Raw genomic sequence first — 14,163 nt, forward strand, 5'->3', positions numbered from 1 at the left:
TAAATCTATCTATTAATCAATCAACCTATCACCTAACTACCTACCTATATATCTATCTACCTATCTACCCATTCACCTCTCTACCTATCCAACCATCTGCCTATTTCTATCATCTATCCACTTATCTGACTGTTCATCTATCACATACCTACATATTTATCTGCCTATATACTTCTCCATCCATCCATCTACTTTTCCATTCATCTTTCCAACTTCTATGATTTTTATTATCTACCTATTGTTGTGAAAACCATCGCTAAACCTCCACAAAAATGGGCAAGGAAAAGGCTCATATTAACATCGTCGTCATTGGACATGTAGACTCTGGCAAGTCCACTACTACTGGCCATCTCATTTACAAATGTGGTGGAATTGATAAGAGGACCATTGAGAAGTTTGAGAAGGAGGCTGCTGAGATAGGAAAGGGCTCCTTCAAATATGCTTGGGTCTTGCATAAGCTGAAGGCTGAACGTGAGTGTGGTATCACTATTGATATCTCCCTGTGGAAATTTGAGACCAGCAAGTATTATGTGACCATTATTGATGCTCCGGGACGCAGAGACTTTATCAAGAACATGATTACCGGCACATCTCAGGCTGACTGTGCTGTCCTGATTGTTGTTGCTGGTGTTGGTGAATTTGAAGCTGGCATCTCAAAGAATGGGTAGACCCATGAGCATGCCCTTCTGGCCTACACACTAGGTGTGAAACAACTGATTGTTGGCGTCAACAAAATGGATTCCACTGAGCCCCCTACAGCCAGAAGAGATATGAGGAAATTGTTAAGGAAGTCAGTACCTACATTAAGAAAATTGGCTACAACCCTGACACAGTAGCTTTTGTGCCACTTTCAGGTTGGAATGGTGACAACATGCTGGAGCCAAGCTCCAATATGCCTTGGTTCAAGGGATGGAAAGTCACCTGTAAGGATGGCAATGCTAATGGAACAACACTGCTTGAAGCTTTGGATTGCATCCTGCCACCAACTCGTCCAACTGACAAGTCCCTTCGTGGTCACCACAATGTGACAAGGAAATCACTTTAAAAGACTGATATATATTAATTTAAGGTTGCCAAGGAATTCAGCTATGTAATTCCTAAATGAAAACTCAAGTCAGCAGTCAACCTTTTATGGAGTTTAATTACAAACAGGAGGAAGAAAGGTATTAGAGAGAGAGAGAGAGAGAGAGAGAGAGAGAGAGAGAGAGAGAGAGAGAGAGAGAAAGGGGAGAGAAGGGAATAGGGCTTAAATACCCCCTCTGTTTAGGCTGGGCCAAAAGGCCCAAGCCCTTAGATAGCTGAGGCAAAGAAAAGAGATCAGTCCCTATCACTCACGTGACCAAAATGGAGAAACAGTCTCAGGGGCCTCCACCTCCAGCTTCCTTCAGAGCAAGCTTCTCAGAGCACAACCTCTCAGAGCAAAACCTCTCCAACCACCTCAGTCCTCAGACCCCCGCTATCTTTAAGGAAACCATCTAAGTTCCCTCCCCTCAGTTCTCATATCTGCCAATCACTGTTCATGTCTTCCCTGTGCCAATGGTGGCTCTAGCTTAACCCAGGACCGCCCAGAGGTCTGTGGCTTTGCACATGTCTGTTGAAGGTCATATTCTCAAATAATTAAATATTGATCCTTTTGCTGCAGCCCTTCCTAAATCCTGTTACCCTGAGTAGGGTGGAGATTGGAAGTTCCAAGACCTGGTTCTGTCATTCCAAGTATCTCTATTGTATCAATTCTAAAATCAATCATGACTCAAAGAACTTCCTGTTCTATGCTTAAGCATAGGTCAAAGCCATTTCCTTTGTTCAGCAAAAGGTTTCTGTCCTAAAGTAATCTTAAGTAGGGAGGAGAAGGACCCTCCCATGCCAAGGGGGGGTTCACATTCCAATAGACTATCAGTAGGAAATTTTTCAAGTATGAAATTTCCCAATGGTGAAATTTCCAACATTTATAAGTCTAAGAAATTTTAAGGTTTACACTATCTAGTTATATATCTGCCCTTATATCTCTCCATGCATCTACTAATCCATCCATCCAACCCTTTCTTATCACCTATCTGCAATCTATCTCTATCATCTATCATATTATATCTATCTGTTTAAAAAGAATATTTTCTACTTTCTCAGGAAATTAAGGAAATTTAATTCTTACCATCTGGACCACCCATGAAAGCCATCTGTGAGTGGGAGAGAGGGAAATAGAATTGCAGGTGCTAGCAACAATATATGTGGAGTTTAGAATAGACATTTGCCAGAGAAATTTCCCGAAAGGAATTTGCATTTCTAGGTACTACTTTGACTTAGTGGGGTATTGCTTTCTTATAAGTCTGGAAAAAAGAATGGTCAGCTGCTAAAGCAAAAAACTAAAGATTGTGGTGGCCTAGTTCAAGATTCAGTGATAGAGTGTTAAATTAAAAGTTCTTGGATTGACTTTTCTTACTGGACTCTTAAACTTCATTACCCACTGCCTGAACTTAGAACCCACTGCCTATTAGAACTGGGAATGGTGGGAAATGCCATTATACCCTTAAAATTCCTCCACCCCTCCCTGAAAAAGGACCCTTTCAATTTAATTCATTTAAGAATGTATTAGACACCTGCTTGATGTATTTAAGGCGTATTATGTTTAAGGAATACTGTAGAATCCTAAAATTGTAGTGTTTGCCTTAAGAACATTTTTAAACCCAGTTTATAGGATTTAAACCAGACCTTAGAAGCCATCAAATACCAGGGTTTTGATGATGGGGAATCTAATGCCAAGAGAAATTAAGTGACTTGCCCAAGACTCTATTGGTTGTGTACATCAAGAGCCTGAATTCAAACCCAGATCCTCTACTCCAAATATTTTTATTCAAATATTTACCAGAAAGTAAGTTAAGATCATTTTCAGAATGTTGCCTCTGGGCATGGGCATCACACTAAACCAGAGGTTCTTTTAATTTATTTGGTGTCATAGACCCTTTTGGCATTCTGCTGATAGCTAGATATCCCTTCTCAGAATAATGTTTTAAATGAATAGAATAAAATACATAGGGATGCAGAGGGAACCAATTATATTAAAATATTGTTCTCAAGATTTTAAAAAAATAAATTGATGGACTCCTGCATTAGGCACTTTGAAAGATGTTAAGAAGTCCTGCAATAGATATTGTGAAAGAGATGACAATAGGGCAGCTAGATGACACAGTAGATAAAGCACCAGGACTAGAATCAAGAGGTCTTGAGTTCAAGTATGGCCTCAAACATTTCCTAGCTGTGTCCCTCTGGGCGAGTCCATTTGTCTGGTCTCTATTAGAGTTGTTACTAAGACAAGAAGTAAGGGTGGGGGGAGAGACAGAGAAAGACCTGGCTTATAGTCATTGCTTTTTGGATAACTACATATGTAGCCTTGACCTTGGACAAGTCACTACTTTGGACCTCCACTTTGTAAAATGGAGATTTGAACCCCAGATTTCAATTCCCAGAAGTCCTTGGTAGTTCCCAGAATTCGCTATATCACCCTGAGTCCTCACCTGAGTGCGAGAACATAATTTGTATTTAAACTGACTCTCCCCTTCTCCCTCTCCCCCTGCTTCCCTTTCTAAGCACATGTGGCTCTCAAGATGTAGTAAGTGAAATTAAATGGGCTTTTCAGCCTTCCTAGACACATGCTTTTCTTATTTCGTATTTTCTTTATTTCTTAATCTTTAATAAACCTCATAAAAATACAATACTTTTGGCAGAGAAACAAATTTTAACTGTTACAACTTCCTTATCTATAAAACTGAGGGGACTGTTCTAGTTTATCTCTGTCTCTGTCTCTCTGTCTCTCTGTCTCTCCTCCCACCTCCCCTGAGAGTCACACAGCTAGGAAGTGTCTTAACACCTGTTTCCTAGCCCTTACCACTCTTCTGCCTTGGAACCAATACACAGTATGGATTTTTTTAAAGTATGGCATAGTAGATAGTCTTGTCTTTAATACCTCCTAGTATTTAATCTCTCAATTGCCTGAGTGGCTTCAATGTCATCAATGAGGAATAGTCTACTATAGACATCTTTATAGATATTTTCCATTTTTGTCTGTCTTCTTTTTCTCCTAATTTTATACTTAAATGCACTGGGATTATTTGTCTTTGCTGATTTTCTTTTTAAGTATTCAAATAAGTTTTTTTTTTTCCCTCTAATGTTTTACCTCTTTAAAAAGTGATCTTGTAAGACCTTCCTCCATAAGATTTTTTTTTTTACACAGGAATCCAAATAGAAATATTTAATTTACTTTCTTTGATTGTGTTTTCCTGGAAACTTTGTTTTTGTTTAACAATAGACTGACAAATAAGTCCAGCATTTATGAGCATAGGCGGAGTGTTCACTTAATGCAAATTCCACCTGGAAGATAGGCAGACATTCTATAAATGGCTCTGGTCTACTTACCACATGGTGAAGAGCAGCCTCCCCAGCTATGGAGCTAGAACTGAAGTACATTCCAAAAGCACTAGTCAGACCAGGCTTATCCTCTCTTTGGTCTGAGTCCTTGCCTGGCTGAATTCTGGTAAGAAGAAAGACAATGCTATAAGAAGAGTCCTCTCCATTCAAGGTCAATATGTGTCCCAGGAATTTAGACTTCTGCTTCTTACTTAGTTGAAAATGTGGTCTTTCTTACTTCAAAGTGAAGGAGATTGGAAGTGGTTATGATGGTCAGAAGGTTAGGAGAGCAGGTTAGGAGAGCAGGCCACCAGGAAGTCTGGGGTTTGAAGTTAGCCAGTTCAACATCCAGAGTAATGTCCTTCAGAACCTTGCCCAAGGTAGCTGGGACAGGGACTCATTGAACTTGGTGGGACCAAGGCTATCCAGAAACTTCTTTAATTTGGAGATTTCCCAGGAACCAAGATGATATGGGAAGGAGTATGCCTCCCAGATATCAGAGTAAAATCTTTATAATTCTATTCTTATTATATCTTTGAAGCAAAATCATTGTTAATTAGTTAAGTGAAATTTGATATACAGTGAGATTAACCATGAGGAGCCCACCCTGAAGTGGGGATTCAAATTCATACTACTAACTAGGGAAATATCCTACCCCTTCAGGGATCCTAGAGCCCTGAGGAAAAAAGTAGCAAACCACACTCCAGGGAGATTGAAGTCAGAAATAAGTCTGTTGACCATTTAAATGTAAAGGAATAAGAGAGACCTCCAGCCTTTAGAGATTCCTGTTCCTGGTTGGCCTACACTGGCCCAGAGGGACAGGGGTCATTCCATAATCCCACAGGTGAAGTGTAAGAACCTGCAAAGCAACCAACTAAAATGAGCTGAAATGATATATGCCAAGCTCTCAAAAGGGATTGGATCTATATAGTCATCAGAGCAGCCAGTTCAAAATAGGAACAAATGTATATGTATTGTCGGCAGAGCGTACACCATATCATGAGAAAATGTCAGCTTCATAAAAGATTGGAGACACATTTGTATTAAGCAAGCTGTTCTTAATCCTAAACAGTTCCGCTGGAAGAGACATCGTGGGTGTAACGTGGAGGCAAAGCAATCTTTTTTTTTTAACCTCGTGCTACAGCACTGCTGTAAGTTAACATATGGCACCCCCAAAGTGTGAATGAACTAGGGTATGTGTCAGATGAATACAGCTTGCATTAAGGGTTCTATTTGGGGAAAACTGATAGGAGAGAACATCAATGTGTTGGGAAGGAGTAGTCTCTGGGGCACTGGAAAACAGAACCTAAATTATAGGTGCCTTGCCAGAAAATATCCCAAGGCATCCATCTCAGCAATTACATTTCAGCACTTGGCCAAAGGAGGGAACAAAAGGGATCAAATAATTTACCTTCTCTCTTTAGTGATTCCAGTATATGACATCATATATTCTTGACTCCCACTTTTTTTTCCAACTGTGGAATCCAGACTTGGAAAATCAAGGACATTTAAAAAAACTATTTATCCAAACCCTTCAAAATTACAAATTCTTCAGTCCTTCAGAGATCTGAGAGTAAAGCAGTATAGTAAATAGTGGAAAGAATACTGGTTTTAGAATCAGAATGACACTGTTCAAATCCCACTTCTGATATTTACTACCCAAGTGACCTTGAGCAAGTCACTTAATTCCCTTGGGCCTCAGTTTCCTATTTCTAAAATAAAGGGGTCACACTAGCTGGCCTCTGAAGTTCCTTCCAACTCTGTACCTATGATCCTAGGACTTCCTCGCTGTGGGTTACCTCTCTATCTTGTAGATTACAACCCCTCTTTTCTTACCTTAATGTTTTCCTAAAATGCTATGGCCAAAAAAATTCATCACCATGTGCCCAATTTGGACTTCCAAGAAGATACAAAGGTACCCATAATCAAACATATACAAGATCTTTCCTATTTAGTAGAACCTTTCTAGACCACCCACACACTCCAATATGGTATCAAAGTATGATTTTAAAAGTGGGTAATTTAATTAGAAGAAAAGAAAATACTAAAATTAAAAAACTTTTGTTTTTTAGTGTGGGAATACTCCCATACAGTTTCTCTATTGGATTAAGGTGAACAGAGGTTAAGGGACTTATCTGGAGTTACACATAAGTGTCTGATATCAAATTTGAACTCATGTCTTCCTTCCTGACTGCAGGTCCAGGCCTTTTATCCACTGCACCACCTGACTGCCTCCTTAATAAATGCTGATTGATTGATTAATGTATTCCCTCACTCATCTCTTCCTCCAGCAGGACTACCTTTAAAGCACAATTCAGTTCTAGCTTCCTAAAGGAAATCTTTCCAGATTCTCCTCAGTTATTGGTACTCTCTTCTTCAAATTAACTTGCATTTACTTATCTGGGTATAACCTTATTCAATCTGTTCACCCCACCCCACCCCACCCCTCCTCAGCATAGTGACTCACATATTTTAATATATGCTTATTGAATAAAAATGAAGTGATTGCTTAAATACCCACCACACAGGACTCTGATGTTCATAAGAGATAATGTAGGTGAAGCACTCTGGATGCCTTAAATTATTTTGTAAATATCTATTGTTATAATTACCACTACCATGGTCCTGATTGTAAATATATATATATATATATATTCAGAGTTCTTAAAGAATCTTTACATTCAGAAATTAAGAGGGAGTAAGAGAAGAAACTGTAAAATGCAGGGACCTAAAGTACAAGAATGGCTAGGGGCTAAATTCCCTGATGAGTTTGTGATGTGGGGTAATCTTTTTTACCCCTAAATAGCACTGGTACAATCCACATTCTTCCAGAAATGCCACTAGTTAGCAATTCATTTGTATTAATATGCATCCTGTTAAAATGCAAATATGTTTAGCCTAATGCTGAGGATCTCATCATTCCCTATTCCTTATTTCCCTTAGTCTTTAGCAAAGCACCACAAAGGTGCCTGCAAGCCTGCTCTTATCTGCAATGTGATAATGGATGAAAATATTTACAATTTGCAAAACTGTTGCAAAAACTGAGAAATGCAAACCTCAGGGAATGATTGACAGTAGCATGTGACCAAGGGTCCTGAGCCTTGGGATCTGGGAAGATTCTGTGCCCAACAGTTTGTCTTCTCAGTGTCTGCTCTCCTGGAAGACCTTGAAGAGGATTTTGCCTGTGATCAATGGAGGAAGGAATTTTTCTGGATCTGGCTGCTGGCAGCATCAGTCTGGACTTAGTTGGACATCTAACAACAAAAGATCCTGGCTCTATTTGATTTGGACTTCTGGTGTGAGATTGGGATATTTGGGATATGTTTAGTAACATATTTTAGTTATAATCTTTTAAATTAAGTATAAGAATAAGCATATTCCTAAACCCTTATTCCTTTCCTACCCTTCTCAAACAATGAAGCAGAATTTATTTATATGTTTTCCTCTTGCTATTCCCTTACCCCAAATCCTACCTTACCAACAAGCCACCAGAAGGAATTGAACAAGCATCAAGAAAGTCTGGTGGAGCAGCCATTACCAAGGAAGTCAACAACAACAACAAAATCCTCTAGCTTCCCACTTCATCAACCTCCTCAGTTGTTTTGACCTTCATCTTGATCCCTCAGCTGCCCATCCAAGAGTACTAATACCCTTGATCTGGATGTCATCTGCTAATGTTATACATCCTCTCTCCAGAATTCCAAAATTCCTATGTCTAACTTCCTATCCTGTGTCTCCTACTCCTTGTGTCTCATCCGTCCAAAACACATGCTTTCCTCCTCCTCTCTACAACTCCTCATCCCTCTACCTCTCCATGTCTGTTCAATGCATATCTCTGTTATGACTTCACTTCCTCTACTTACAGTGTCAATCCTTATATTTAGGCAATTCACCTTTACACAGTCCTATGCTCTAGAATTCTTTTGCCCTTTTTTGCTTCTCATCCTTTTTCAAACCTCAAGCAACAATGCTTGCCACCGTTCAACTTCTCTCTTTTGCTGCTAAACACAGCTGGAGGAAGTCACATAACCACGTTGACTGGATTAACTATACATTTATGTTATTTAATCTCAGCTGGACCCTCACAGCTGCATTGTGATTCCTTCACTCCTCCCTAATAGACTGTATTACACTATTTGTAGCATCTGTTCCAAACCTTCTCTTTTCTCTCCCAGACACGAATACCATCTCCCCCATCCAAGCAAAGAACCTCACATCACACAATACTAAGAAAATTGAGGCTATCCATCATGAGCTCCTATTTGGATCCAATTCTATACATCATCAAATTTTACCATTCTCTCCTCCTTTCCAATGATCTCTGAAAAGGTAGTCTTTATCCTCATCATAGCCAAAATCTTTCCTTTGGACCTTGAGTCCATCCCTTTCTTCCTCCTCAAATTTGCTCATTCAATTATCTTCCTCTCATCTCTAATCTCTATAACTCCTACCCTAATGCAAGCAGGCCCAGATCTCCTTCAACCTTAAAAAAAAATTACCTAATCTTGCCAGCATCCTGTGAAAATGTCATTTTGTATCTCTTCTCCTTTCACAGCCAAATTCCTAGAAAAAGTCATCTACACCCTTAGCCTCCACCACTTCCTCTCCTCCCACTCACTTCTCAACTCCTTGCAATCTGGCTTCAAATCCCACTACTCAACTAAAATTGTTCTTTCCAAAGTTTGCAACAGTGTCTTAATTTCCAAATCGAATGACTTTTTCTCACTTCTTATTCTTCTTGACCTCCTAGCAGTGTTTGACATTACTGACTGCCCCTCCTCCTGGATACTTTCCCATCCTTGGGTTTTATAAGTTTCTCTCTCTCTCTCTCTCTCTCTCTCTCTCTCTCTCTCTCTCTCTCACTCACTCTCTCTCTCTCTCTCTTCTTCCTCCTCCTCCCTATCAGGCTACTTCTCATTGTCCTTTGTTGGATCATCATTTATGTCTGGCTCCCATGCGTGTACATATCACAAATTTCAGGCTTGAGCCCTCTTTTCTCTCTCTGTATTTTTCTGGTGAGCTCATCAACTGCTTTGTGTTCAATTATAATCTCTATGTACACAAATTCCAAATATGTACATCCAGCCCTCATTTCTAGATCATCTCTAGATCCCTATCATTGGCTGCCCTACTTCTCCATGTGCATAACTTGTAGGCATCTTATTTTCAATATATTCCCAAATAGAACTAATTAATTTTTCTGATCTCCCAGCTGCCTCCTCCCTAAAATTTACCTTGTATTTACTTTGTATATACTAATTTAGGTATATTTATATTTCACTCTTCATAATTTTGTAGGTTGTTTTTCCAAAGTTAACTAAGTCATCATTTTGATTGAATGCAATCACTTTGAAGGCAGAGGTCGTTTCATTTTTGTCTTGATGTCCCTAGCACCTAGCACAGTGCCTGACACACTCATTCATTCATTCATTCATTCATTCAATAATTTATCTGAGTTCCTACTATGTGCCAGACACTATGCTAAACACTGGGGATATAAAAAAAGAGGCAAAAAACAGTCCCTGACCTCAAAAAAATTACAGTCTAATGGGGACATCAAGCAAATGAATATACCTATTGAATAAATTGTAGATGATCAATGAAGGGAATGAAGGGAAACTAGGATTGAGAAGTATTAGTTAAAGCTTTCTATAGAAAGTGAGATTTTACTTGGGACTTAAATGAAGCCAGAGAGGTCAGTAGTCAGTGATGGAGGGAAAGTATTCGAAGCATAAAAGATAAGCTGGAGAGTGCTCAGAGCTGGAACAGTCAGAAGGCCAGTGTTACTGGGTGGAAGAACAGGTGTTAGGGAGTAAGGTGTAAGAAAGGTAGGAGAGGGCTAGTTTATGAAGGACTTTGACACATAGTAGAAGATTAATAAATGATTGACCTATGTATTGATTTTCCCTCTAAACCCAGCTCCTCTTCCTCACTTCCTGATTTCTGTTGAGAGCACCATCGTCCTTCTACTCATCCAGGTTACAATCTGTAGTCCTCCTTGATTCTTCTCTTTCCCTAGCCACCCACCTAATATTTAATCATTTAACAAGTCTTACCAGTTTTGCCTCTATAATATTCTTTGTATTCATCCCTTGTTCTCCACTCTCAGAGGTACCAACCTAGTTCTGGCCCTCACAGCCTCTTACTTAGACCATTACAAATACTTATTAATCAGTCTTTCTGCATCCAGTCCATTCATTCTCCCATCCATCCTCCACATGGCTACCAAACTGATATCCCTAAAACACAAAGATAATCAGTCATTTCCAAATACTCAGAAAGCTTTGATGGTTCCATACTGCCTCAGGAATATAATGCAAACTCCTCAGTTAGGACACCAAAAAGCCTTTATTAATGAGGTTTCAACCCATTTTTCCAAAGTTCTCGCTTTATATAAATTCACATTAAGCAAATTCAACCTTAAGTGAAGAATTAAGTGAAATTAAGTGAAAGAAATCTGAAATCCAAAAACCCCACCTATATTAATTTTTACAGCATTTTAAAATTTTCACTTATTTGTTACATTAAAACTCACCTGCATCTCTCTTACACACTAGAGGAGGCAACATTTGACAAATAAGTACATATATAAAACCATGTTATGCTTGTTTCTATTCATCAGTTATTTCTCTGGAGGTAGACAAAACACAAATTATTCTTTAAACAGTATTTTTGTTGCTGTATGTAATGTTCTCTTCCTTCCTGCTTGTTTCACTCTTCATAATCTCATATAGATTTTTCCATGTCTTTTCCCAAAGTTAACGTGCTCATTGTTTCCTACGATGCATTAATATTCCATCACCACCAGATATCACAATTTGTTTAGCCATTCCCCAACTGATGGGCATTCCCTTAATTTCCATTTTTTTGCCATCACAAAGAAAACCCCTACGACTATTTTAGAACTTAGAGGATCTTTTCCTTTTTCCCAGTCACTTGTAAGGAATAAACCCAATAGTGGTATTTCTGGGTCAAACATGTTAACTTTACTCTATAGTACTGTGCTCTCTCTTCTCTCCTGTCCCTCAGCGTGGTGCTCTCTGGTTTCCTACCCTGCCACTGCCACCAAAAGCACCTTCTAAAAGAACTCTCCAAGTGAAAGCAGAACAGCACAGCAGATTAGAGCACCCGCCCACATGTCTCTCCACTGTATGTTTGCCTTTCAATTGTCCTTGGCTTGCAATATCACCCATCCTCTCCAGTCTATGTCTGTGCCCAGCCCCTACGGATCTGTCTCCCCTTGGTTCTATCTTGACCCCAACAAGCCTGGCACCAGCCCTACTGTTCCTCTTCCTCCTCCTTTCTTGGTCCCTGGTCCCCAAGAATTTTTGAACCCTGTGCTAGCTTTTGTGCATGAGCCTCGAGCACTGAGAAATTAAAGAATTTGAGCAGAGTCATGCACCCCAGGTTGTCTTGGCTTGGAGCCAGCTCTCCCTCTCTTCTACCATTCTGCCTCTCACTTAATACCTGCAGCCCCAAATGGCATGAGGTTGTTTTCTGCCATATCACAGTATTGGCCAATGCTGAGCTTGCAATCCTCCAAACCCTCTAGAAAACGTTCACATGGACTGTTTGTTGTCATGACATGACTCCTCCTTCTTTTTACTTGTACAGTTGGTTCTTTTTTAATCCAATGTTTGGTCTTTACATTTATTTCTATTAGATTTTATCTTATTTGACTAGATTTATTATTCTGGTGAGGCAGCTAAATGATTCAGTGGATAGAACACTGGACCTGGAATCAGAAAGACCTGAATTCAAATTTAGCCTCAAATCCTCCCTAGCTGCAAGACCCTGACCAAGTCACTTAACTGCTGTCTGCCTCTCTTTCCTCATTTGTTAAATGGGGATAATAATGACACCTTCCTCCCAGAGTTATAAGGATCAGTTGAGATAATATTTGAAAATCATTCGGCACAATAACCAGCACATTGAAGGTGCCTGATAAAGAATTTGTTCCCTTCTTCCCTTCCCTTTCACTGCACTGGAATTTGGAGCTTTAATAAGTATTCTATCTTTGCTTTCATCCAACCTACTGATAAAATGATAAATAGAACAAGGCCGAGAGCATGTCTCTGGGAAATATTATTAGCAGTCTCCTTCCAAGCTGGCATTGATCTAGTAATGACTACTCTTTGGATCGGGTCTTTCAACCATCTCTTAATCTGCCTTAATGTGCTGTTATCTCCGCTATGGCTCTTTTATCCACACGAAGATCAGATGACATTTTGTCATATCGTGCTCTACATGATCTTACAATTTAACTGTTTAAGTCTTAATTGCTGATGGTGGTGGCTTACAGAAATATTTGCATTGTTAAAAAAAAAAAGATAATACATTCACCCAAAAGAATACATCTGCAATGGTGAAATTTCTCCTTGTCACTGCCAAATGGTTAATGGGAAAGAATTTTTGGATGAGGGAACTTTTCTAGCACTCCCTTAAATCATACAAATTGGATTATCACCTACTCACTTCTAAGGTCATCCCTATTTAAGGATGCTCCTCATCTGGAACACTGAAGCACCAAGCAAAGGGAAAATATCAATGAGCTCAAGACGGGTTTAGATGAATTAGTGGAAGAGAGATGTTTAAATGGCATAAGAGGCACTTAAATGCATAAGGTAAATTTCAATTTCCTTTTTTGATTACAGATTTTTTAATTAATATGCTTTGTTTTTAAATAACCTAGATTTCCCCCTCTGTACTACCCTCTTCTTCTACCCTTCATCCCAGAGAGCATTCCTTCTTTTAAGAGGCAGGCATTTTTAATATATTTTTAATATTTTAATTTAATATTTTTAATATATTTTAAAATGCAGTAAGGGCATTTGGTGGCACAGTAGACTACCAGGCCTAAAGTCAGGAAATCTGCTTCCTAAGTTCAAATCTGGCTTCAGACATTTATTGGCTATGTGACTCTGGAAAAGTCATTTAATTCTGTTTACCTCAGTTTCCTCATCTGTAAAATAAGCTGTAGAAGGCAATGGTAAACTGCTTCAGTATCCCTTCTAAGAAAACCCCAAATAGGTTCATAAAAAGTCAAAAATGACTGAAAAACAACTGAACAACAAAATGCAATTTATTTTATTTTGAAAATATCAAAGTTATACTTTTAGCTCAGTAGCCATACCAACCTCTTACCTAATAATAAATAACTTTTTTTCAAGAGGCAGAAGAAGGGGGCAGCTGGGTAGCTTAGTGGATTGAGAGCCAGGCCTAGAGATGGGAGGTCCTAGGTTCAAATCTGGCCTCAGATACTTCCCAGCTGTGTGCCCCTGGGCAAGTCACTTGACCCCCATTGCCTACCCTTACCACTCTTCTGCCTTGGAGCCAATACACAGTATTGACTCCAAGACGGAAGGTAAGGTTTAAAAAAAAAAGGCAGAAGAAAAAAGTCTCCAAAATTCTTCAATGCATTGAAAAAATCTAGCATTATGTGCAATGTTCCACACTGAGGGAGTCCCATGTCTACAAAGCAGTAGGATTCGAAGAAGGTATTTTCTTATATCTCCTCTCTGGGGCTAAACTTGTTTTCTTATGCTTTTGCAATATTCAGTTTACATTGTATTGTGGTTGTGGTTCTTTTCATTCATGTTGTTGTAGTTGTACATACTGTTTTCCTGGTTTGCTCTGGTTTACCTTGTATCAGTTCATCTAAGTCTTCCCATGCTTTTAGGAATGTATTATGCTTGTTGTTTCTTATAGACCATTAATATCCTACAACATTCATGAACCACAATTTGTTTAGTCATTCCCCAGTAG

At 39.1% G+C, this 14,163-nt stretch overlaps 1 pseudogene; it reads left to right on the top strand.

Annotated features, from left to right (window-relative positions):
- Positions 1 to 241: 241 nt before the first annotated feature.
- Positions 242 to 5,581, top strand: LOC100020958 (elongation factor 1-alpha 1-like; annotated as a pseudogene).
- The last annotated feature ends 8,582 nt before the right edge of the window (positions 5,582 to 14,163 follow it).

The sequence above is a fragment of the Monodelphis domestica genome, chromosome 3 (genome assembly GCF_027887165.1).
Source record: "Monodelphis domestica isolate mMonDom1 chromosome 3, mMonDom1.pri, whole genome shotgun sequence".
NCBI classification, from domain to species: Eukaryota; Metazoa; Chordata; class Mammalia; order Didelphimorphia; family Didelphidae; genus Monodelphis; species Monodelphis domestica.